The following is a 24,988-nucleotide window of genomic DNA, read 5'->3' as shown; positions in this document are numbered from 1 at the left end:
GCTGAGCAGGAGACCAGGTAGCTGTTAAATGGCATATTTGAAAGAAAGGTTTGGGTTTCCAGAAGTGATTGATTATTATCTTGTTCAAAAATCTGATGTTTCTCTTCTTTGAGACAATGTTAATATATATTAATTTGACTGTAAAGTTATACATTTTAGACATTTGTTATAGTTATCAATGTATATCTGAGGTTTTTTTTTTTTATCTATTAAGAATGTTAAAAGAACTTTGTTTTTGAATTTAACTTTTGCAATGAAAAATATGCTGAAAATGTCGTAACGATATTGCCTTTAGGTAATTTTTTATGTCTGTTTTTAGTAGTGCTTCAAAAAGTGAATTACATACTGTATGCAGACTTTTACATACAGTTCACTAGCAGTACATGTTATGCTAGTACCAGTATTGAACCAAAGGAAGCAAGAAAGTTGCAAACCTTTAAAGTTAAATAATTAGATTCTAGATAATCTATCAACTGCTAACCCCTTGACAAAAAAAAAAAAAAAAAAAAATATATATATATATATATTGTCATGGTTTTGAAAATTCCTGTTTTCCTGTACATTTTACCTCAAATTTCAAAAAATGTGGTTAATCACAAACAAGTGATGAATTAACAGAGGGTGACTACTTCATGACATAGTAGCAGGTTGGTTTTGATAGCCTTGTTGTACTCAATAAAGGAATTCTTTATTTGACAACTGCATTGGGTAGGTAAGGTATATTAGCCCTACAAAAATATACTATTGTATAAATGAGAAATAAGTATGTCATATATTTTGACCTTGATTTCAACATTTTTTTACATCAACCTAATAATCAATCATACCCACAACAAGCAAAGGATGCCCATCTGACTTATTTTTAGGACATGCTTTCCAAAGACAGTGGAAGAATCACAATGAGCTGGTCACTGAATGACAGTATACATTCATTATGATTAAACTGATACATGTGTACACAAATGTATTAATTTGAAATCAAATCAATCAAAATCTTTGAAGAGAAAGGAAAAGGGGACGAGAACAGGCTCGAAGCAGAGTAACCCAGAATATTCCCACCTCAGGTCCATGGAAATGTCAGCCCTGGTCTTACAGCCTGGATTGGATTGGAACCCAACTTTCTCTCGTTCTCTCTCTCTGCCAAAGGGTTCTCAGTCATCATCTCAATGAGTATGGTGGGGTTGTCTGTGAGGAATGAGAGCAGTCGACAGGCGTCTGGATGTTTGGATGGACTGACAATCACATGCCAGCTGGGACCCAGTCTCAGTGTAAGAGCTGATAAACAAAATTTGCTAGTGGGAGATTCCCCAGCACCCAGTCGCATGGAATGAATACTGAGAAACTTGTAGAAAAACTAATGTTTTCTCGAGGGCAGTATGGAAAACGTCTCAGATGTTACGAAGATAGGCAGCAGGTGATGTTGACAACAAACACAGCAAAGTTGGACCCAAACACCAAACACACTAGTTTGTCTCATGCTTGTTGCAAGCACTGACATTTTGCTGCCCCTCAATCAATTGACTGTGTTGTGTGGCGCCGGTACAGCTCCACCCCGTCCATACCATTATCATATAAATGAAGGGGGTTCACCACCATTTCATGACCTGGAAGGGCACACAGTTTGTGGTTCTCACTGGGTCAGCTTGTATGACACAAAAGACAAAATGGATATAGTTATAGTTGTGTACTTACAGTGGCAGAATAATCTAAAGTACTCTAATGACTCATTTCCTTTTCATCATAGTTGAGATGTTTGGTCATGTATTCCTCTTCTGCATGTGTTGTTTTTTTTTTCTCTGACTGTTGTGGACTGTGTTACTGTCAGACATTTTCCCCTTGCACACATATAATCTAAATTACGTTATTTTAGAAGTTTATAGTTTCATTAAGACTTGGCAAACCTAAGCTTTGCTGCCGTTTTAGGTAGGTAGAGGTGATTCAGTCTCTGTTAATGGTCTGGTATTAATTTGAACATTTAATGTAGGCCTTTTTTCCCCAATGCTTGCAAGCTGCTTGCTCTTACCTTGTAGTGAATGGGGGAGCAAAAAGAGGGGACTACAAAGGGCTGCTGTTTTCTTTTTGATTTGTAGGGTCTATTCATTATTTTATATTATTTAATTGAACCATTTTTTGGTTTTAAAAATAATATTTTTCATGCACTAATAGATCGGCAATAAATATCTTCCAATAGGATTGATGTCGGCCAAATAAATGTGCTTCGTGATTTACAAGTGGAAACGGAAAGTTTTCTTTTTTTGACCACATGGGGGCAGCGTTGCCGTGTTTCAGCTGCTCTCCACCTCCGGCGGCAGCGTCCTTCCGTTCAGGTGAGTCTGGAGTTTACCTGCTGCTGCAGGTCGAGTCCCGGGAAACCTCTGAAGCCAAAGCTCCGAGTCTCCGGGCCGCACGACGAACGCGGAGGGGGATTAGAAGCTCAGCTTAAAGCAGAGGAGAATCGTCTGTTTTAGTCAGAGGTCAGCGTGGGAACAGCTGGCACACGGCGTGGACGCGGGGAGTTGCTGTCGTGCCTTGCGTAAAATGCGCGCTGGAGAGGGAGGCGAGGGACGGTGAGAGCCGAGGGAAAGCGGAGCGCTTCGTGAAAGAAGAGGAGAGGAACTGTTGATGTTTTTGGGTTTTTGGGTTTTTCTTTCCCTCGGATTGGTTGTTGAGAGAACACTAGCGGGATCTCCACGCCGGGGTTTCTGCTGGAAACGACCCGCTTTCAAAGTGTTCACCGGAGCTTTTCCGGTGAACTCCGACGCACCGCTGGCTCCTGAAACAGGTAAGGAATGCTTTGCGGCGAACTTTAAACCCCCGCTTGTGTCGTGCATGTAAACGGTGCGCAGGTGTTGCTTTTGGGCTCGGATGGCGATTAATTGGCGCGGAGTGTGGATTTGGAGGAATGGGTCAGTGCTGCGCTTCAGCTTGGCGCACCGAAGCTGCGTCACCGCGTGTTCCAAACCAGATGAGGAGACAGAGACTGAATATCTTTCTCTCGGTTCGGCCCACTTTCCACTTTCTTTGGCACGTATTTTCCAATTTTGAAAAAAGGAATGCTCCTTCAGGAAGCTGAAGTCTCATCATAAAATATTCATAAATAAGAGTGTTCAGGTAAATGTTTTATCAAGCACAAATCTGAAAAGTATGGTGTGCATTTGGAACTCCCCTACCTCTACACCCTCCTTCAAGTCTACCTGTACGGGGTGCAGTTTGAGAAAAGTAGTACAAACAAAAATGAGTAAAAAACTGACAGCAATAATTTGGTTTATTTAGCCTGTAATAGAAAAAAAACGAGGGAGTTCATTGTTCAAAGTTCAAATTTGGAAAATATTTAGTCTGTACTATATATTTAGTTTGAAAGCTAAATATTTAGCTCAGACTTAAAACATTTAGTTCGGAACTAAATATGTGGCTTCCTGACTAAATATTTCACAAGCTAAGTATTTAGCTTGTGAATTAAATATTTAGTTTGGAACTCTGACAATTGTAATTGTATGAATAGAAGGTGAAGATATGACTTTGAAAAATGAAGAGTTGTGAGGAAAACGCCTCAAGATTGACCAGTCAACATTACAGACGAGCTACAGTATGTAGTCATTTGTCCCTGAAGTCAGATGAGAAAAAAATTGAACCTTCTGGCCTACATGCAGAGCACCGTGGATGGATGGTTAGAATAGTGATCCGTTTGGATGACATCTCCAACAAAACCAGTCTACCATCAGTAGTTCAGCTGTTTGGGTTGCAGCAGCAGCAGCAGTATGCTCTTTGCCTCAGGATTATGTAAAAGCCTTCTTCTGGTTTTGCTTCCTAATTGAGTGCAAAGCTTTTTATTATATTCACAGAAAATCCATCCAGCTGTTTCGTGACACGGATCTTTTCTACAAAATCTCTAACCCGCCGGCCAACATCTGGATGTTTTACCGCCGTCGTTGGAGTTTAGTCTGTCCTCAGCCTGAGTTTGGATTGTGAGAATTCTGTTTCTTCCTCCTTTTCTTTTTTTTTTTTTTAATTAAATCCCCTGAATTACTCCTCAGATCTCTCTCTCCTTACGTTTCCCATCTGGGCTCTGATGATGTCTCCTGAGGTGCTGTGGGTTCATTTTTCATTATGAGGATTACAGCTGACATGCAGCGTCTGCGTCTGTCTCCTTGGATACGGCAGGGACACGTAGTGGTGCTGAGGGCCAGCAGAATCCCACCTCTACCTGGGACTCAGCAGTCTACTCTGCTTTCTCTTACATTAGCGGTCTTGGTTCTATGAGGAGGATGAAGCATTTAGTTCTTGTAGTTTTTGTTGAGCTTTCATTGGATTTGTGCTGCAGAAACAAAGTTGCCCACCTACTTGCTAAATTAATCCTGAAGTTCAGTCCACAGGAGGACCCAGTCCTGAGGCTACGATTTTACTTTAGACGGAAACAGGAACGGATATTTGTTGTGACTTCACTCTGGATATGCTGTTTTGGGTTTTTGAAAAATAATAGCTTAAGATTACAGATCATTTATGTCCCTCTCTGTTTAGGACTAAGGAAGTGATGCTGGTTCTCCTGATCTTACTGTAATTTGTAAAAGCGTCCCATGAGTCATGACAGGCAGTTTGCGGCGTCATTTATCATCTGTACCATACCTGTGTGGACAGTTTTGGTGTATAAATGATGTCTATGCAAACTTTTACAATCTAATGTGATGGTACACAGGTTCGAGGCAGTGTTGAGGAAATCTTTGTTGGCATGGTTGTGTGTTTTAACTCCTGCGTTAGGGGTGCAGCAACTGCCGTTTTCTGACCAAACACTGACTTGGCGATTCTAATAAGACCGATTTTATTATTGGGTCCTGCCAGATAAATGCATAGGACTCCCAAGGGAAAGCAAGGCATTTTGAATTTTGTCTCCCCCTCTGTGTCTCACTCACACATGACAGTTTTCACACTGGGAGGGCAGAGCTTCCAGTTAGAACTACAGAGACGCCACCTTGGCGGAACATTTACTATAGAAAAGTATTTATTTAGAATGTATTTGCCACCAATGACAAAAGAAAAAAAAATATTTTCACTTTCCACTTTTCACTTTTCGGCAAAGTGAAATCTTATGTTTTCTGAACGATAACAATATTTGTTGTTAATCTGTTGCTAAGAGATGAGTGCGTTTTCTGGTAACCAAATGGCACCAAGAAAACATCAGAATTTTACTCTTGCAAAATTTACCAACTGTAAATTTCTTGTGTCTAGGCAGATAAACAGTATTTCAAAAGAACTTATGTTTAATAAACAATAATTAATTTGGTGTTAAGAGATGAGCGTTTCTTTTTTTTCTGGCAACGAACTGTCACGAGGTATAAATTGGATTTATTGAACCCGCGATGTCCGCGTCGAGGACTCAAGGCCTCCAAATGTAGGTCACGCCCCATATACACTAATTTTAACATACTGAATTGAATAAGTCCATGTTGCTCTATGCTTGTGACTCTCCACATGCTATTGAGTACATTTGTAGTTTACTTTAGCTTTGATGCTAAATTTTAGCATCAGAACTCTGGGTTCCAACCGACGGGCATACTTTGGCAGGCCCCGCTTAAATTTCTTCAGAAACGTTCTAGTTATAATTATTACTGTAGTTGTTGTTATAAATATTTTGTCTGTAGTCACTAAATATAAGTACATAATATTGGTGGAGTTAAGTTGCAGGACACCAACCCTTGAGCTCTGGAGTTTGACACCACTGCCCTGAAGCATTCTGGACCTTGTGGTCCGACATGCCGCCTGCCACAGGATGTTTCATACTGTTATGCATCAGTTTGTACCTACAAATTTTCTGAAATATAGTGGAGCTAAATCAGAGCACGTTGGTACTATTAAAACAGATAATGTTAATGTAGACTGTCTAGAAAAAGAATGAATGTTGATCTTTAAGGTGTTTGGTTTGGTTGGTCATGTTACTTTTTCAAGTTATACCTGTGTGGAAATATCAATTGCTATTAAATTATTGTTCTTTTATTTTAATTAGTAAGATTAGTAAGGTGAGTGTATTGACCAACATGGTGTAGTCTCTTGTTTCATATACAGTGATGCCACTCTAAAATTCCACTCTAAAATGTTGGTTATTCACTGTAAATTAGTTTTCTTGATTTTTATCAACAGAAACAAAGTAAAACGTCCTCTAAGGTTAACAGCCAAAAGACACTGAAATAAATTATCTTAATTCCAACTGATGTTTGAAATCCACTTACTCAAATTAAGTTCGGTAAATTCTAACTAATTATGTTTAGAAAGTGAACAATGAGAAGTGGTTTGTTGTTGAAGTGTTTACTAAAATGTTACTAACATTGTCTTGTTTGAAGTATTTGTTTTTGTGACAAATGAACTCCAAGTCCAGGTCTGGAACTCCAGTCAGCACATAGACTGTTAAGCGTCTCTGCTAGCTGATGTAGGTGGAGTTTTTGGCTTTTTTTACTGATATATCAAAGGCATCATCAACTCTCTTTACGATTCTGTTTCCTGACTTTCACCAACTCATAGCTTCAACTCATAGGTTGATGTTTGGCCATATGCATGGATGGTCTTTTGCAGGTCCCTCAAATGCAGGCAGATTGATGTGGAAAAGCTGATATTCCTCACTGTTTTCTTGCATTGTGTCATTACTTGGGCTTAGAAGTTGCCAGTTTTGGTGCAGACGGTAGATGGACTGGAGTGTGTTTTGTGTCTCTCATGATGAATGAGCCTCTTGTACTCTGCGGGACAGAAGCAGAGTGTGAGCGTGAAATGTCTTTAGCTGTAATTAGAGTAGCTTGTGGGGGACAGATAAGTCGGCTGTCGCACTCATACGGAGTACGGGGTCCTGGTTCTCTCAGAGACATTAAACCGGACAGAGGAGGTGTGGAATTTAGCCAATATTCTCATCAGGGGATTAAGAGGGCTGTTTACTGAAGACAGTTTGGACACTCAGCCGCCAGCGATGGGGACTTCTAATCCTGGGGGGATATGTCAGAGTAGGAGGAGGTAATAAAGTAGCATGGTGCGTGACAGGAAAATAATTTTTGCGCACTTCGAGCTGACAACAGGATAATGAGTGTTTTATTAGGAAGTGTTTGACATGTTTTATTTTACTCACAGCATATATGCCTAGTCGAAGCAGGAAGTGACCACCTGTTGCTGTTTGTGTTTCCTAAACACTCTAAATGACATATTGCAGTAGCTAAATCACTCTGATTCTGCCGATAACCGTTAAAATTGAACGGTTGTAACAACAGAGACTGAGATTTCAAAAAGAGGATTTTTTTTTTTTTTTTTTTTTTTTTTAGAAAAGACTTAAACCAAGAGTCAGTTAGAGAAGAAAATGCCAAATCTGGATTGGCTTGTGAAGACATGTCAGTCAGTTTTTCCCAGCATAGTGGAACTGTGTGAAGTTATCATTGACAATAGTACACCTGTGGCTGGCTGATAACTTTTACAGTATGTCCTGAAAAATGTAACTGTATCCTCAGCAATTTTAAAGGGGCAATATTATGTAAAATCAAAAAAATTTTTTACATCATGTTGTTATTCCCTTGTCAAAAACATACCTGGAGTGGTGTTTGGTTCTTTCATACATGTTTTAGAAATCCTTTAATCTCCCATGGCAACCATCCAGCTGTGCAAAACGCCTGGGTCACATTTGGTACATAAAGTATTTTTTAACAGCTGAAGGTAACATAGTTACTTATGCTATGAAATGGCACTATGTGTCTGTAGAATACACATACTGCCCCTTTTAAAAATAAAATTACACATTCAATTTCTGATTTTAATTGATTTTTTTCTCTCACTTCGTTCCTTAATTTTTTTAGAAATGAGAATGCATCTTTAAAAACTCTTACGTCAACCCTCTCCAAAAACAGAAAATTTGATTAATGGCTAAAATGGATGTATCTCCCAGCCCTAACACACAGAGATGCTGTAAAGACGGTCACTAAAAAATTGAGAAAATATGGGTATGTTACAGAAGCTGGATGTTCTAACAGAAGAGGTGGAAAGAGAAGACAGAATCTGGTCAGGAAGGCCCACTGCAAGACTGAAATTTCTCCAGAAATTTCTGGAGGGACTGTTTATGTTCCACAAGTGCTCAAAAAATCTGCCTGTTCTTTACATGTCTCTACTAAAGAGTAGAGACGTACCTGGAGTGGTGTTTGGTTCTTTCATTTGCCTCATTTGTTAAAGACACCATCCAAGCCTGTCCAAAATCTGAAACCATGTGGGACAAACAGGAAACAACCATGAACTTTGGGGTACAGCTCTTAATTTTCCTTTAACACCACAACAAGACCACATCTTTGGCATCCACTCGTTCTGGGGTTTGCTGTTCCCCACATAGAGTTAGAGTTGGTGGATAAAGTGTGTCAAAATAACCAGCTAGTTTTGGGGGGGGGAAAAAATCTTCAAAGGGTTTGTCTGAAAGCTGGTGATGGATAGAGATTTTGTTTTTCCTCATCGCAGGCAGTCCAAGCACACATACAACTCGACAGGCTTCACAGCAGGAGGATAACGCCGTGTTAATTAAAATGGCTCAGTTAAGATTCACTCAAGAACATTTTCATAGCTCAGACAAACAGTAACTGCCTTGTTTAATTGCCGTTTATTGTTTGCATTGCTTCCCCTTATTAGGCGCGCTAACCTGGAGCTGCTGCTGGGGCTGTGATTGTAGAGAAGCGTAGGACAGCGGTGATCTCACAAACATGGAGTTGTTCTGTCCCAGGGGCGTAGCGAGAACACGGAGAGGTCCACATGTAGGTACAACAAATCATTTCTTTTCCGGGGAAGCAGCCGTGTGTTTAGAAGAACAAGCATGAGAACAGCATCTCAGATTACCACTGGCTTACTATGAACACAAACATGGCAACTCCAGCTGAAGTTAAGGCACAAAAATGCATATTTTTGTGTTCTGCGCTAAAGAACTGACTTGGATGTGGCTTCCAGAGACTTCTGTGTTGTGAACACAAATTGTTACATTTGGACAAGATATATTTCATGCCTTGTGTAAAGTCAGATTATTACATCTTTTCTTGTCTCTTTTGGTGATTCTCCAAATGCCAGAGTTATCAAAAAACACTTTTTATCATATTTCATTCAAATAAAATAAAAAAACAACTTTATTAATCCCAGAGGAGAATTAAAGGAATTAAGTATTCCACTCTGGAAATGATAAAACTTGTGTTTTATAATTTTCTTCAGAGTTAAAATAGATGCTGATGCCTGTGGGCAGGAGGGAACTCCTGTAGCAGTCTGTGTTACAGCTACAGGATGCTCAGGAGAAAAACTGTCTTTTAATATACAGTACAGACCAAAAGTTTGGACACAACTGTGTGTCCAAATTTTTGGTCTGAACTGTATATATATATATTTTTTAAAAAAGCACCATATTAAAGCTTTGACACTTGAGCTCTAGATTAGCTTTACTAACGTTTTTAAGTTGATAACTTTCCCAGCAAATAATAATAATGTCAGTTTGTTTTTCCAGGTAGTTACACAGCACTCTGAAGCTCAGTTTGTCTTCTAGTGTTTTGCATGAACATGTTCAAGAGAACTCATGGTTAACGGCACTGTATTCTGTATTGTCCAGGCACATGATGTCATTTTATAGCACAATGAAGGAACTATGTTACCTTCAGTAGTTATAAAAATGCCATACATTTATCAAATATGACTTAAAAGGAATTTGACATGGTAATTTAACGCCTTGAAATTGGGTCTCCTTAAAATCTCCTGCTCTTTCTGCAGCTCCACCTTCAGGAAGTCATCACATGGCTCCTCTGTTAACCCTATAGCAACATTTTTACCAGCTTTGCAATGAGTAGTATCTTATGAAATGAGCCCAGCTGATGCAGTGTTTCATCACCTGTTTGCTAATTGCTGCAGGCTAGTCTGAAGGAACTGAGTGGAGGAGGGTTGCTCTACCCCACGACGTCTTTGGAGAACTCCTTAGACCCTCTTCTCAGGCTAATAAGTTGCTCCAACTTCTTTCTGAAGGCCTGAAAAACAGTTTGAGTCAAACCGTCACCAGACGACCAAAGTAAATATCTCAGGTTTTAACAGGGCAAACCTTCATCAAAATCTTGATTCAACTGTGTGTGATTTGAGTCATTTTAATTTGGACTAAATGTGCCATTGTGCTAATTTATCCCTCATCATAAATTGCACTATTATTATATTTTACAGAAATTTCCAAAAAGTTTTTGCTTCACTTTTAATTATTTATTTTACTAGATGTTTTGTCAGGTTTGCTAAATGTTCTGAAATGTTCCTTATGGTGCCTTAATTTTTTCACCTGACTCTGTTGATGCAAATCAGCCAATCAGTGCTGCTGATTAATTTGCAACAAGCAATGCAGTGACTTCCATACTTCAACTTTTTCTTAAGAAAAAATACAGTCATCAGCCAGTTAGGGCAGATAGATGTCTCCATTGTCATTTCATAAAGCTGCGTAGATCTATGCTTCTGGTTGTGTTCATAAGTACTTTTTGATTTGACTAGACCTTTGCAAATGTTTAGCCGACTCTGAGTGCCGCGTTACTCTGCTGCAGTCAAGAGTCTGCAAAAAAGCAAAAACAAAAGAAAGCAGAGGCAGACTTCCAGTTTTCTCTCTGGTGACAGCAGCACACCAAAGCACAACACATACAGAGAAGAAGAATGAAATCTCCATGGTAATTATAACAAGTCATTTTGATTACATACTGATTAGATGTTATAGATCTCCCGATGGAGGTGGTAGTTGGGTAACTAATAGACCGGGGAGACGGAAAAACAAGCTTTTGATACTTTCTTACAGCCAGGAGCAGAATGTGTAGGAAGGTTTAATCGAGTAATCAGTGTTATGGCTTAAAGTATTAGCTCAGAATTAGAAGATCCCAGCTCAGCAGAAACGGAACCGTTTGGGTGTTTTTTTTCTTTATGATTGATTCCATTTTTATGTTTGCCAGAAGCACAGCCTCACGCTGTGGGAATTAGACCTCCGTGTGATTGCTGTGACTGCCACCACATGGAGCTGTAGATATGATTGTAGGCTTGCCAGAGGCACTGAGAGACATACGCTCACGGAAAGTCGCTGCTGTTTGATTGCTGCCACCGCACTCACAACGTGGTGGTCCAGGGAAGTATTCAGAGGCTGAACTGTTCTGTCTGGAAAGGTGGAAACGGAAACTCTTGTTGCGGCCTTAGACTGCAGGCTGTCCCGCAGAAAACATGCTAAGCCCAGTGGCAGGGTTACTAGGACAGTCCATCGGTTTTTGAGTTCAAACATTTTGCAGAGGTGCATGAGGAGGCATCATGACTTGGAACTGAACGTAACCTAATGTTGTCATTTTATCCAATGCCCCCACAGTGCTCAGGCGCCTGTCTCTACCCATGTCATGTTTGAAGTGTTTGTTTGTGTGTTTGCTCCTTGGATGGGTTGTTCTGAAATGTGAATTTCCCTCTGAGATTAATAAAGTATATCCATTCAATCATTGGAAATAATAGCGTGCGAGGCCAACAGTCAGGTGCAAAGATGGCGCAATTGGTGAGCACATCCTCGCACCCAGTTCAATGCATTAACTATAAACCTAGCTTAATTTCTCTTTACTGTTATATTTACTGGTGTATATTAGAAACCCAATTTAACCCGCGCTCGATTCTAACATTCTGTTTACTCCCCTTGTCCTACGGGTCAAAAATGACCCGCCCTAACAAAAGCCCCAAAATAAAGCAAGTTAATTGAATCTTAAATCCAAAATCTTTTTTGCATGATGAAACAGTCTGTTATTTATCTATTCAAATCAATTTAATTCATTTTTTATCATGTATTTTTGTTTTGTACAAAAAGACAATCAACAGGATTACACTCTTTTTACCACAAGCCAAGTGTTGTAGCAGTTTTCTTTTACATAGTAAAGGTTTATTATTGAAATTATATAAATGTGAAGTTATTACTTCTGAATTAATTATACTGAAAGAGAACAAAAAGTCAAACATTTTGAACTTTTTAGTCAACGGTTCATTATTTTTTTAGGAATTGAATTTTAAGAATACCTCTCGTAACACAACAATACAGAAATGTAGCTCGATTTTGTGAACAATTTAATTTTTAGTTAATTTTTGCTTTAAAAAAAACGATCTGGTGGTGACGGTGGAAAAGACTTGCTGTGTCCAAGTTGTGTACAAAAAGGATTTAGCCCTTCAGTGAAGGTATTCAAGACTAAATTAGCATCTCGATGCTAAACATGTAGCAGCAGCACAGACGTCCTCGACTCTAATGCCAGCGTCCACAGCCCACATTTCTAAAGAAGTTCCATTAATGATCTGGACTTCATGGAACACTGAAAGCTGAATGGGTGGAATACGACTTTGCACCAATCTGATGGTTGAAGAACATAAATTACAGTATCTTTGCTGTTGAGCTCATATATCCGTTTATTCACTAATTTAGTAGCATTTTGACCTGAGAGTTTCCATATGCTGCAGAGACTGCCTCAGTCATGCAGGTAGAGAGGAGAATGCAGAAGCAGTAAGTCACTGCAGAACAGCTGAAGAGCAAAGACAAAAGCATTCCGGCTTTCAGCACGGCAGCCATTGTGTATTCATCCAGCGAAGTGCAGCCTTCATCAGATTTGTGAAGCCTGAAGCAGAATCCATGTTACAGCCTTACTGTACCTCTGTCCTTGTTCTCACTTATCTAACAACACATTGCTGCTGCTGCTGCTGGAACCCTACAGGTATTATTGTGAGCCAGGAGGAAGGAGGCAACAGCTGCTGTTTGACTTTGTTGAATTAAAGCCTCAGTTGCATTAATGCTTTTATGAGAGCACCTGTGGCCTTGTCAGTCGTATGCCAAGATTTGCACACAGTTTACTTTGGCCTATATAAAGTCACGGGGGTGGGTGACGGGGGGAACACACCCTCTCCAATTTTATAAAGTTCTGAAAATCTGATCCATGATTTAGCCTTACAATTAGGTGACAAGTATAATCTTGTTTTGTTTTTTTTTCTCCATTTTTTCTTCATCCATTGTTGCTTCTTTCTAACTGATTCTGCCTTTTTGTTCTTTGGTTTTGACTTTCAATATTATTTTGCAAATGATGTGCAGAGTTAACTATCCATGCCAGACATGTTTCAAATGATTCCTAGCCCTGGCAGATTTGAAGTAAACAATTCTGCATGCTGTGTGAACCAGGAAGTGTTCTGAAATGTTGATTCATGGATGTAGGCAGAGGAAAGGATTTAGCCGCTCAACCTCTCATGGCCAGATAAGCAAGGTTGGTGGCATCTGCTAACTTACTCTTTGGTTACCTAGCAACAACCTAGTGAGTAACTTGTGCAGCAGCGGTTTCATGTTTTGCCTCTGTGCCTCATAGGGTGACTGTTTAAAAATAAAAAGATTGGTGTGGAGTGAAGAGAGGAAATGGGTAGACTAGCATGAGAGGAAGTTGTGGATGAGACAGTAAAGGTCACACCACCAGCTTGGCAGTATTTCAGATATTTAGCACCAAAAACTAATCAATAATTATTGATATTGACTGATATGAAACGCTTATACGTATGATGATGCATTTTCAGCCGCATTGTCCAGTCTTATGATGACGTCATCCCGGATATTAATGCAGAATATATTCTCTCTTGCCTAGGAATTGAGCTGTTAGCGTCTCATGATGGTCATGATATGCTAACAGCAATGTTCTTCAGCCAGAGGACTCTTCAGATTGACTGGAAGACTGACTGCTCATGCAGATTCTTCCTGCTCACAGCATTGCCATCCCACTATAAAGATACTTGGATGATACGAGTTGCAACATTTAATTTCTATTTTTTATTGAAAGATTACTTTAAACCTTAATATGCCAGCAAAATGAATAATCATTGGCCTAACTGTATGGTGTGCTGTATTTTTTATTTTTAATAATCTCTTTTAGTCATCATGTAGCCGTTTCTTTGCTCTGGTTCTCATCATCTAACTCCACTGTCATCCACTGGATAAAAATAGAGAAAAAATGGTTTTCCCTGTGTTTCTTCTTTTTTCCACCTCTCTCTCTCTCCCCCCCACCTTCCGCTCGCTGCTCTTTCCCTCACTTTGTGGCTTCCTCTTTTAACTCGGTCTTCCATCCCCTCTATTTAAGGGAGACGACGGTGTCATTTGGGAAAACTGCAGGGCTGGGTGGAAAGCTTAAGCTGAATGGCCCAGCAGACTCCTCTCTGTGGCTCATGCTGGGAAAGGAAGAGAGGAGAGGCAGAGGGCAGTGGTGCAGATGAACAGATATGGACAGAGCAACAGAATGAGTAAAGAGGACACTGTGTATACTGTATGTGAATGAGTGGACAGGGGGACGATATACAGTTTTCTCTGCTGCACTTTGACCAGCTTGTTGACCTTTTAGGAGTGCATTGATTGCAGTTTTCTGGCCGATTACCGATTAGTCATCTATAAAAAGCCTGACCTGTTGATTCCAATTTTGGCCGATACCCATTTTTTTGGATGAAATGTTGCTAAACATAGCAAGAAATGTTCTGAGTTAGCAACACTGGAGTGACTATTGTTAACTGCAAACGAGCAGAAATGAAGTGATGGTTAATTTTTCGACCTTTGCTGATATTTTGCTGCTAATATATCCTTGGCAGCTAGCTAGCTAGCTAGCTTTTTTACATCATTAATGGGTAAGTGCAAATTTTTCGCCTGTTGGTGCAATTATTCTGTGTGTGCAGACGTTTTCATTGTGTTCTGTGACTTGATGTGGTTAAAGCTACCACTAACTAGCTGTAAGTGCAAATTTATTGCTGGTTGCCTCAACTTTGTAGCGAGGCCCCTAGCGTGGCTAAAGCTCCCCTGAAAACTGTCGCCACTGATCCAGCACTGATCTAAGAGCAGCATTTGGTGCGACACAAAATGAAGTTAGAGGTTTAGTGGATTTTAAACACGGCAGTCAAGCCCCAGTCTGATGTATTTTAGAAATTTATTCCATAGTTGTTGCTATGTAGGGAAATGGAGCAGAGAAGGTTGAGAACAGGGAAAGAGTCCATCATAGCAACAAAGGAGAATAGCCACAGACATGGCGATGATGACAAATAGGAACAAAATAAGTAAAATGTAATTCATAGTGGTATTAAAAAGTCTTAAATCTGAGTTGGTGAGACTTGCAGAAAGCCTGATTATACCTGGTGATAAATTTTAAGCCTGGCAGCAAATCCAAGCAGTGCTTGACAGATCCATGAAGAAACGTCATGAAGTGACAAAATGCAGAGAGAAGCAACACTGGAAGCCAAAAGAAGAGGAATGAAAACTTTATAGAAGCAGAGGGCTTCTATACAGCCCTCTGCTTTAATTTTTTTTAATAATTAAAAAGAATATATATATACTTTTAAATGATTTAAAAAATATATATAGATTTTTTAAATTATTATTTTTTTAAATAATTAAAAAAAAGATCTTTAAAAAAATCTTTGGAAGGAACAAAACAGAAATCTATTTAACAAGTTGCTTTCCTGGTGAGAATGTAGACATGCTAGTCCTTGAAGAGAGGACATCCCCACAGGGTACCGCTGTTCATGGGATCTTCGCTCTGGCTAGCACTGAATGAACTCAGACTGGATGAGGATCTTCTTTTGATTTCAGTAGCTGATGGAGGTATGTAGTAAATAAACTGGTGTATTTCAAAGTTCAGTCACTGGTTTGCCTCAGTGGTGTTTCTGTACTGCATACATTTATCTCAGACGTCAGATTTATAGTCGCACCCTCCAAACAACCCTCTCTGAGAAAAACACTGAAGAGTCTTTATGAAACATGTCACATAGCAAGGTCAAGTCTGAAGCAGCCTGTGCTTATGTTCAGTTTGTGCTGCACATCAGTTCCCTACCACACAGCTTCTCAGATCCTGTTTTGGTGAATAAACCAGCTGCCAGGAGTTGCTCCTGGTTCTCTGTTGCCCACTTCAGTTAGTACTGGGGAGCTTTTAAAAGTTTCCACACTGCTTCTTCTCCCAGTAGTTTTTCATGAAGCAAGGACTGATGTTCTTGAACAACTCATCTATTTGTGTTTATTATCTCTAAATCCCAATTAGTTTGCTCATATTTACCTTGCTAATAATGAATCTAAATTTTCCACAAAAAAACCCCAACAAAAATGACTTCCAAGGCAAAAACCAATTCTGATTAAAAAACCCCCCACAAAGCCCATCACACATTTGCTAGAATACATACTTTTAAGCAATGCTATGTGTCAGGATGGTTACAAATTAGTTTTACTTAAAGCAGCAGTATGTAAGTTAAAAAAAGGTTTTTTTCTTTTTAAGTAATTTTCAAAATGATCATTGTCATGACAGTAAAATTCAAGACAAATAATCTGTTCAAAAAAATTGATATCCTCTGCCTCCACCCAGTTCTCCCAGTACTAACTGCAGAAATACACCACTCTGTCCGAACCAGTCAGAGCCAGGAGGCTCTTAGCACCGCCAATCAGCTTTGTGTATGAGCTGCTCACACACACTCCCCCTTGCTCTCTGCTATGCTACAACTGGTTCACCACAACACAGACTGCCACTAACGCTAAGGCTAGTTAGCATGACCTCTGATGACAGTGGGTAAACTGGTTTCCTGTAACGGTAAATTGTTTCTCCGCCATTAGCATATTTAGCATTTAGCACTGGCTGTTTGTTGTCGGGAGCGGCGCATTTCTTCTGACGGTAATAGTAGGTCAGGGAGGAGGTTGATCTTTTCACAGATTATCTGTCTCATAGCAAACTGTCACAACATGGTTATAGTTTTAATAAATGTGGGAATTTATTTTTTTACTGCAGCTGTAGTGGATAAGATAAACATTTGTAAGCTGCATTTTTAGTTCCTCAGTTTGTATTTGTCTCATAAAATACGTTGGATATCAGCACATCACCTGTTAAGATGATGGATGGTGTTTTCCACTATAATCACGAGGTTACCAAACTTCACCTCCGTAGTTTCACTCCTCTTCTCACGATACGTCCTGTCAGTTATTTTCTCCTCTTCAAAGTCAGCTTGTCCATCTCCGTGGCCCTGCTGTGTTCTCAGAAAACAGCGGCAGCGATACCAGCTGTCAACATCACTTTGGTCAACTTGTGCAGAATACCACTTCACTCAATACTCACCGCAGGGCGAGAATAGTATGAAACAGACAGGCCTTCGGAGTGAGTTTTATTCACATTTGCACAGAGGCTGTTGTGAAGTAGAAGCAAATGGGTGTCCAATGTGATGAAAAATGGGGAAAAATCAAACACTTTTTCTCTCCAAACCAAAGGGTGCATGTTTTTGCTAAATCTGGGAAATAGAGAGATCGATGGAGCCGTGCCCTCAAAGACATAGGACATCAAGAGAAAGTCGAACCTCCTAGTTTTCTTTAAACCAGTGAATCGTTTATGTTCTCGCCAGTACAGTACATTTAGCATGTGTGTGCATGCACCATGACAAATCGCACAAGTTTGTTTGAATGCCGTGCAAAATGCCGCAGTGTTTTCTGCGTACACTGCTGCCTCACTAGAAAAACAACCTTGTGTTGCTGTTGCATTTTGAAGGCCACACAGTCCCTGCTATTTACCCCCAAAAAGCTGCAGCTACAGAAGAAACTCAAAAGAATTCACACTCCTTGAACTTTCCTCATTGTACTTCACTGGGATTTATAAAAGATCAATATAAAATAATTACTACTGGTTATCAATGGAAGGAAAGGGATCCATGTGTATCCCTTTCCTTTAAAATAAAATAAATTTTATTTTATCAAATAAAATTCTGAATAGTGTGGCATGCTCATCATACAAGCTTCTTCTGAGTGAAACACTGGTAAAAAGGTTGTTGAAGGATTAATAGCGGAGCCATGTTGTGACGACTTCCTAAAGGCGGTGTTTCTGAAAGAGCAGGAGTTTTTAAAGAGACGGAGGCCCAATTTTAAGGTGTTAAATTACAAAGTCAAATTTCTTTTACGTCACATTTGATATCTGAAGGTAACATACTGTAGTTACCTGGCTAATAAAAAGGTACCATGTGCCTGAAAAATACATGGTACTTAAGGTCAATCCAGCAACTTTACATGTTCTCCAAGGAATTTCAGCTACATTTGTAGACAAACTCATAACAGAAAACATAATCAAACATTACCGTATTTGACATTTATACAATATTTTTAATTTACAGAGTTTAAAAATACAGTTTTAACTACACGAATCCCTCTAACTGAAGTACAATTGTTTTTAATATTCATCCTGACATTTAGTTTTTTATATAAATCCCGTATGTCAGAGTGATTGGCAGAAAACTAGCAAAAGATATCCTGCTAAGCACTCCACATGGATAGGGACAAGGAAGTTAGAGTCAAAGGAAGATGGATAGAGTTACATACAGAGCAGTTCTGGAAGAAAATGTAATAATTTCTGTAAGGGCATATTTGTCAAAAAAAAAAACAAACAACTTTTCCAAGGCAAACATTTTCGTTAAAAGTCCAATACTAATTTGATACAAGATTAGCAGTTTTGAGGCACTGCTGTGAAACTTGAACTGCTGCTGTGCAACAAAAGAGTGACTTAGTTGAACTCACTCACCTTGCCTAGCTGTACGTTTGAGGTTGAGTGGATAAAATGTTTCCTCTGCACAGAATTCTCTGCGGTTCTGGGTTGTACTTATTCTACATATTGAATATTCTCACAGACATGTTATCTTTTGATATCGATCACACATCTATTGCAATATATTATTGATTTATTGTCCTAGTACGTTCTAATTCTAGTACCTGCATGTTGCCTATAACCACCAACTTGTTTCTTTAAAATCTTTTAAATTATAGGCTAATTGAATGGTATTATTTCCATTTACATATCTTTTTGCATTTTTGTTTTCCACACCATTCAACACCAGTCGATCCAGGAAGAGGCAGAAGAAAGACATTCCACACGTTAGGATTGGCCTAAATCTGGAAGATTAAATGGCACAAAGACAAACAAGCACCACAATAGAGATTGTGTTTTAGACACAGGATACTACTGACGTCGTTGTCTATCAGTTTGATACTTCGGCGGCCTTTGGTGGCGGTGATGTCATGCAGGCTGTCTCCGTGGAGACGGTTAGTGGAGCGATTGATTGGACAGTTAACCTCGGGGGCGTCTGCGCCAACCAGGCTCGCTGTTCCTCTTAGTGGGACTGATGGGAAATGTGCGCCGGAGAGAAACGCTTTCATTTGGTCGACAGGCTGGGTTTATATAATTCTCATGCAAACACATTTTCCTTTGCTCCTCTGTGCCTCATTGACTCTGACTGTTGTTGCTCTCCCTCCACTTTGTCTTTCTGCGTAGCTCAGGCTTCGCTTTTTCTGCTTCCTTTTTGGTCCACCACATCTACTTCTAACGACTCCGTATCTGCGTAGTCCTTTAGTTCTTCATCGGCTTATTTTTGTGCCTTACTTTATGCAAATTGCAATTGCATTTTGCCTTCAGACTCAATTTGAAATGCCCTCCCATCTTCTCACCACTCTGTGTCTTAAATGTCCCGTCTGATTCTCACATAAGTAAGCCTCAGCTGTACGTGGGCATATTTCCATACATTTCTTTCTCTTAGACCCTTTTTTACACTCCAATTGTTGGACGGTCCTCCTTTGAATGTCCACCGTTACGGTTGTATGTTCTCTGACTAGCAGTGCCTCAGGGTTAAAGAACAGGGCGAATGAGTCAGAGCCCATTCACATCTAAGCATTCTGTAATGCTTCGATGGTGGAATTGATTGTACAATCCAGTGAAAATAAATGTTTCCAAATATTGAACAATTGAAGTTGGACTATAAAGAAATTTCATTGCTGGCAAATATGTCGTGGCCTCCTCTCTCATTAACAGTTATTTTGGCCTAATGTTCGTTGCAATCTGCAGGCTATTTAGACATTTTAATCTGCCATCCTTCTACAGCCTGTGCCCCGCTGGACCTCAAGACAAAACATCCTAGAAACTCCGCTGGCCAGCAGCAATCCTTGAGTGATTAAAAAAAACTTGGCAGATATCAGGAATTGGAGCCTCATGACGTGTTGCTACCTTTTTGAAATGTAGTGTTTTTGTCAACTATTATTACACGACTCCTCTGAGATACGGCCACTTAGAGACTCGGGGATCTAGATTTCCAAATGAAATGCAAAATTTACTGTAATCTGAAGAAAGGACTTTGGACCACTGAGCAATAGTTCATTTTCTTTTTTTTAATATCCTAGATAATAAGATTCTGACATCGTTTCTGTTTCAGGGGTTAAAACTAGGAATGTGGCAGAGTTATCTTATGTCTTGGATCCATCTCTGCCTGGTCAACTTGAAGCCTTTTCTACATCTGCTTGCTGTCTTATTGATTTTCTTTGCTGCTGGTGCACCTTTTGCTACCACCCCTTTCTCTTCCACTCAGCTTTCCATCAGTGTGCCTGGAAACAGCACTGCGAACATCTGGCTTCATTATCGTGGCTTAACCTCGTTGATGAGGGCATCAGCAATCTTCCTTATGATTGTGTACCGCTAAAGATTTCTGCATGGAAAAACCTTTTCTTACTTAACTCTCCAATTAGGCGTTGTAAACCCAGTAAGCCACACTCACCTGTGACTGTAAGAAGTTGAAATGTATCACTTTTGCCGCACGATCTGAGTCACTGAAATGCATGAATTTTTCAATATTTAAATTTATTGAGCTACAGCTGCATGAATTATTTCTAAAACCGATCTTGTGTCACAATGACCAATTAATGGCACTGTAAATTAAAATGAGGTCAATAACTTCCACTCTGATGATTAATAAATTTTGAAGGGTAATTTTGTTTACAGACTTCAAAATCTTATTTGTGTTTTGTGTGTGGGTGGTTTTATTTCCATTTTATTTATTGTTTTTGGTTGTTTTTTTTTATCTTCCAGTTCCAGTGTTTAGTTTTCTTTACAAAATTAAATTTCATTGATCTTGAGAGAGCGAGCTGGCATTATTGTGAAATTATCACTATATTGCTTGGAAATTGTCTCCAAAACAAAAAATATGATTATTTACCGCAATAATTTCTGGGACAATTCATCGTCCAGCAAAATTTGGTATTGTGACCGGCCTAATGCCACGAAACTGGACTCTTAACTCATGAGTTAACTGGCTGCCTCTTTTGTCTTAAATATTTTTTAATATACTTATAGCATATAACTGTTTAAATTATATGCCAGCTTAAGGAGCTTTATGGTTTGTTGCATGTAGCATTTCAAGAAACGTATCATTTCATTTAACTATAACAGCCATAGACATCATTTGTCTTTCAACTGCACATTTACAATGTACATATTGAGCAAAATGTTGTTGCAAGGCTCCAATAGAAATAAATAAAAACATGAAAACTCTAAAAATAACATCAGCTATTAGATTTAAAAATAATGTTATAACATTTCTAGCTGAGTCTGTTTCACTCTGCACACTAGCGTGTTATTACTATAATAAAGAATATTTCTATGGATTTAGGATCATCTATGGCGTTTATCCTGAATTTCTATTTGGACAGGGATTGAAAGTTCTTTTTTTGGGCACACTAGTAAATACTGCATTACAGTTCTACTTAGTTCAGTTCAAAAATCATTTCAGAATAAAATCCTGTTTTCCTAATCCCACGGGAGGCTGAGTAAGCATGACTTCTAAACAATACCAACTGTGTTTTCCAAGTGAGATACACACACACACTTTGACAGACTGACAGAATGATCACATTATCGCAGCCAGCTGCTGTGAAGTGCTCAGAGATGGCGTTATGTAACTAACACAGCTTCCTTCTGAGGCATTTCCCGCCTCTCATCCTCTCATTTGATCAAACATGTCTCTGATCAAATGCCGTACTGTCTGGATGGAGCAGATATTTCCTCATCAAAATGAGTCTGTAGAAGGAAGGAAACACAAACAGAATAGATGCTTGACATTTCCAGAAAACGCAGAAGTCCATGTTATTAAGGAAGCACACTGTTCTCTTTTCACACTGTAATATTTTGGGTTAAGCAGCACTGGGAGCACAAGGTCTCATTAATTCTCTTATGTTTGTAGTGGTGCTAGGATGTGTGTGTCTTTTTATATGTATATTTATCTTCTTTTTCTGTGCTCTTGCTTGTGTTGTCTTGTTAGAGTTTCTTTTTTAAGCAATGTCATTTACATAGCTTTTTCCAGCTGCACAGAAACAAAACTGAAGTTATTATCTTTGGACCTAAAGAGGTTCGATCTAGAGTCAACACACAGCTTCAGTTACTACAGCTAGGAACTAGCGCTCAGGCCCAAAATAGGTGATGGACTCAGACCTGAACATTCAGAGTCATATTAAGACAGTTACAAAGTTGGTCTTCTATCAACTGAAGAACATTTCCAGGACTGAAGGACTAATTTCCCACCAAGATCTAGACAAACTCATCTATTTGTTTACCTTTGCTCCCATTGATTCCAACAGTGTCTTCACAGGTCTGCTGAAAGTGCCGCCGTTCTCTCTAAAAATTGGAAGATGAAGCACATCAACCCAGTTCTGAAGTCCTTCCACTGGATACTTACAGTTCAGAGGACAGACTTTCACATACTTCTGTTAGCTTATAAATCACTGAGTGAAAAGTGAAAAATAAATATTTGAGAACATAGTGAGTTTTGGTTAACGCTCCTTGAAAATGTAAATGTTTCTAAAAATGATTAATGAGCCCCAGATATTTTTCTATATTTATTGTCCTCACTATACAGAGACAATTGTATTTAGTAAGTATACTAATGTATACATACATGAAACCAGAGAGCCACCGATCCAATATTAATATCTGTATCAGTCCCAATATTGTCTAGGCAACAACATTTGTTTGTTGCTTAGATATGAGCAAGAGTAAAACCTTTTTTTAAATAAACATGAGCCCTATTTGTGCAGTAAATGATCACTTTGTTGCACAGATGTCAATACAGCAGTAGTGTTGACTTGCTGATGTCCCGCCTTGTCCGTAATCAGCCTGGAAATGATTTCCTCTGGTGAGCGCATTAGCTAGCTATTGTCACTGCTGTAGCTGTTAGCTGAAGTCTATACACCACTTAGCTTCCCTTGTCTTAAGCAACAGGGACATTTTTGACAAATCATGAAGAATGAAAGCTGAAACGACATGCGCATTTGTCAGTCTAATGTAGTACATTAAGGATTCATCCTGCTGAGAGCGCAGAGTTTGCCCCACATCAGATGCGGTACATTTCAAATTTTACACACCTCCTTCCATTCGCTGTTTGAGGTTAATTAAACTGATTTATTGAAGTGGATCCTGCAAGCTCTAACAGTGACTGTAAAAGGAGCAGCTGGGATTCGGGGACACGGTTTGGAAATGATGATGATCCTAGAGAGAATTATAAAGAAGGAATATTTAAATTATCAATGAACATCATCAAATTTTCAGAGCGAATCATTTATGCAAGCGAACAGCAAAAGGTTGGGAATTAGAATGAACAAGGGCGAACTGTAAAACGCTTTATAGTAAGTTTTTTGGGTTTGTGAGAGAACCTTGCTTTTGGCATTTTTTTGGGGTAAGGAACATCAGAAGTAGGACTCTTGATGAAATAGCCAAGAGCAAAATTATGGTGGGATTAAATATTCATAGCAAGAGGTGAGGAAAGGAGAGCAGATACTGTGATTACACGCACGGGCGCCACACTTCACACTATGAGCACGGAGAGCCTCTTTGGTCTCAAGTTGTGGGAAGTGAAACACAAACAGCTTTGACCTTTGCGTTGCACCAGATGTCTCAAGAGGTTGGCACTCGCCACGTCTCCAGATAGGATCAGCCAGCTTAAGCCAGATGACGAGGCTTCTGACACCGTTTGAGAGGTTGGAGAGAAAATCTTTTATAGCAAAGGGATGCTTGTAGGCCGAGAAGCCAAACAACTTTGGAAGAGTAGAGAGAGGATTGTAGTGGAATATCTGAGATATGGAAGAACAACAATCTTACCCGTGTACATTTTTTGGCCTCTCTACCCAACTACCCAATTTCTATTGGCAAAGAAAAGGCACATTTTAACCAAACTTATACAGATACAGTTGGAAGAAATGCATTCATGAGTGGAGCTCACATATTTGAGAACTTTAACCTGAATGATGCTGCGTTTTTAAAACCCTGTTTACACGACAACAGTTTCTGGTAAGAATGGAAGAGTTTTGTTGTGTTTGTAGTGTACATTTACATGAAACCACCGAATGTTTTCTCTGACAACGGCACAGATTGAGAACGGGTTCCAGAGTGCAATGGTTCTGAAACGTACCGGTGTCCGTTGTCTTGTAAACAGAATAAATGGATCTTTTCTGTCAGGGAATCCCTAGCTCATGCATAGTGTGAACCAAAACATAGCTGCTTCCTACAATCCACAGAAGAAGAAACTACTGACAATGCTGGTGTTACTACAATTCGTGTTTCCCCATCAGATACGGTTCCTCCAGCGTCTTTTCACCGCCCTGCACCGCCCAGGTGGCAAAATACACACATGCTTGTTCAGCGCTCTTCGTTAGAGAACTACGGACACCATGAAAGCTCAAACAATGTGTTTCAGCAAAGTTATCCCACTTTTTTCCAACTGCACCCTAATCAGACACACATAGTGCGTGTTTTTCCACAGTATCTGGGGGAATGGTACCTGATGGGGAAACGCGAATTGCTTTTAAGTAGAACTTATTTTTAAATACAGTACATGCGCACTTAGTTTCAAAGAACCTAGCACCAACTAGTGGCATGGCGAGAGCATTACACCTTCTTGATGTGTACCATTACTGTGTAAACAAAGATTGTAATTAGAATGTCTTCATGTAAATGTAATAACAGAAACGGAACAAAAATTCAATTTTTGTTGGATCATTGTCATGTAAACAGGGCCTAAGAGAAAAACTTGGAGAGAACTTGGCTCATCTGGACATCCTTTATTGGCGCTATGCTCTGGGTTGTACGAAAGATTTATGTTGTGATTATGTTTACGTTGATTGGGTAATGAATACTCGACACCAACTGACGAT

General features: G+C 39.4%; 1 protein-coding gene across 1 annotated transcript in view; it reads left to right on the top strand.

Moving 5' to 3' along the window:
- Positions 1–2,318: 2,318 nt before the first annotated feature.
- klhdc8b (kelch domain containing 8B) overlaps positions 2,319–24,988 on the top strand; it is a 159,664-nt gene continuing 136,994 nt past the window's right edge. The window contains exon 1 of the mRNA XM_032568894.1: positions 2,319–2,782. The gene's annotated coding sequence lies outside the window, so the exon portion shown is untranslated. The remainder of the gene's footprint in view (positions 2,783–24,988) is intronic.

This window comes from Xiphophorus hellerii, chromosome 1 (assembly GCF_003331165.1).
Source record: "Xiphophorus hellerii strain 12219 chromosome 1, Xiphophorus_hellerii-4.1, whole genome shotgun sequence".
Classification (NCBI taxonomy): Eukaryota; Metazoa; Chordata; class Actinopteri; order Cyprinodontiformes; family Poeciliidae; genus Xiphophorus; species Xiphophorus hellerii.
This window is presented reverse-complemented; position numbering and strand designations above follow the sequence as displayed.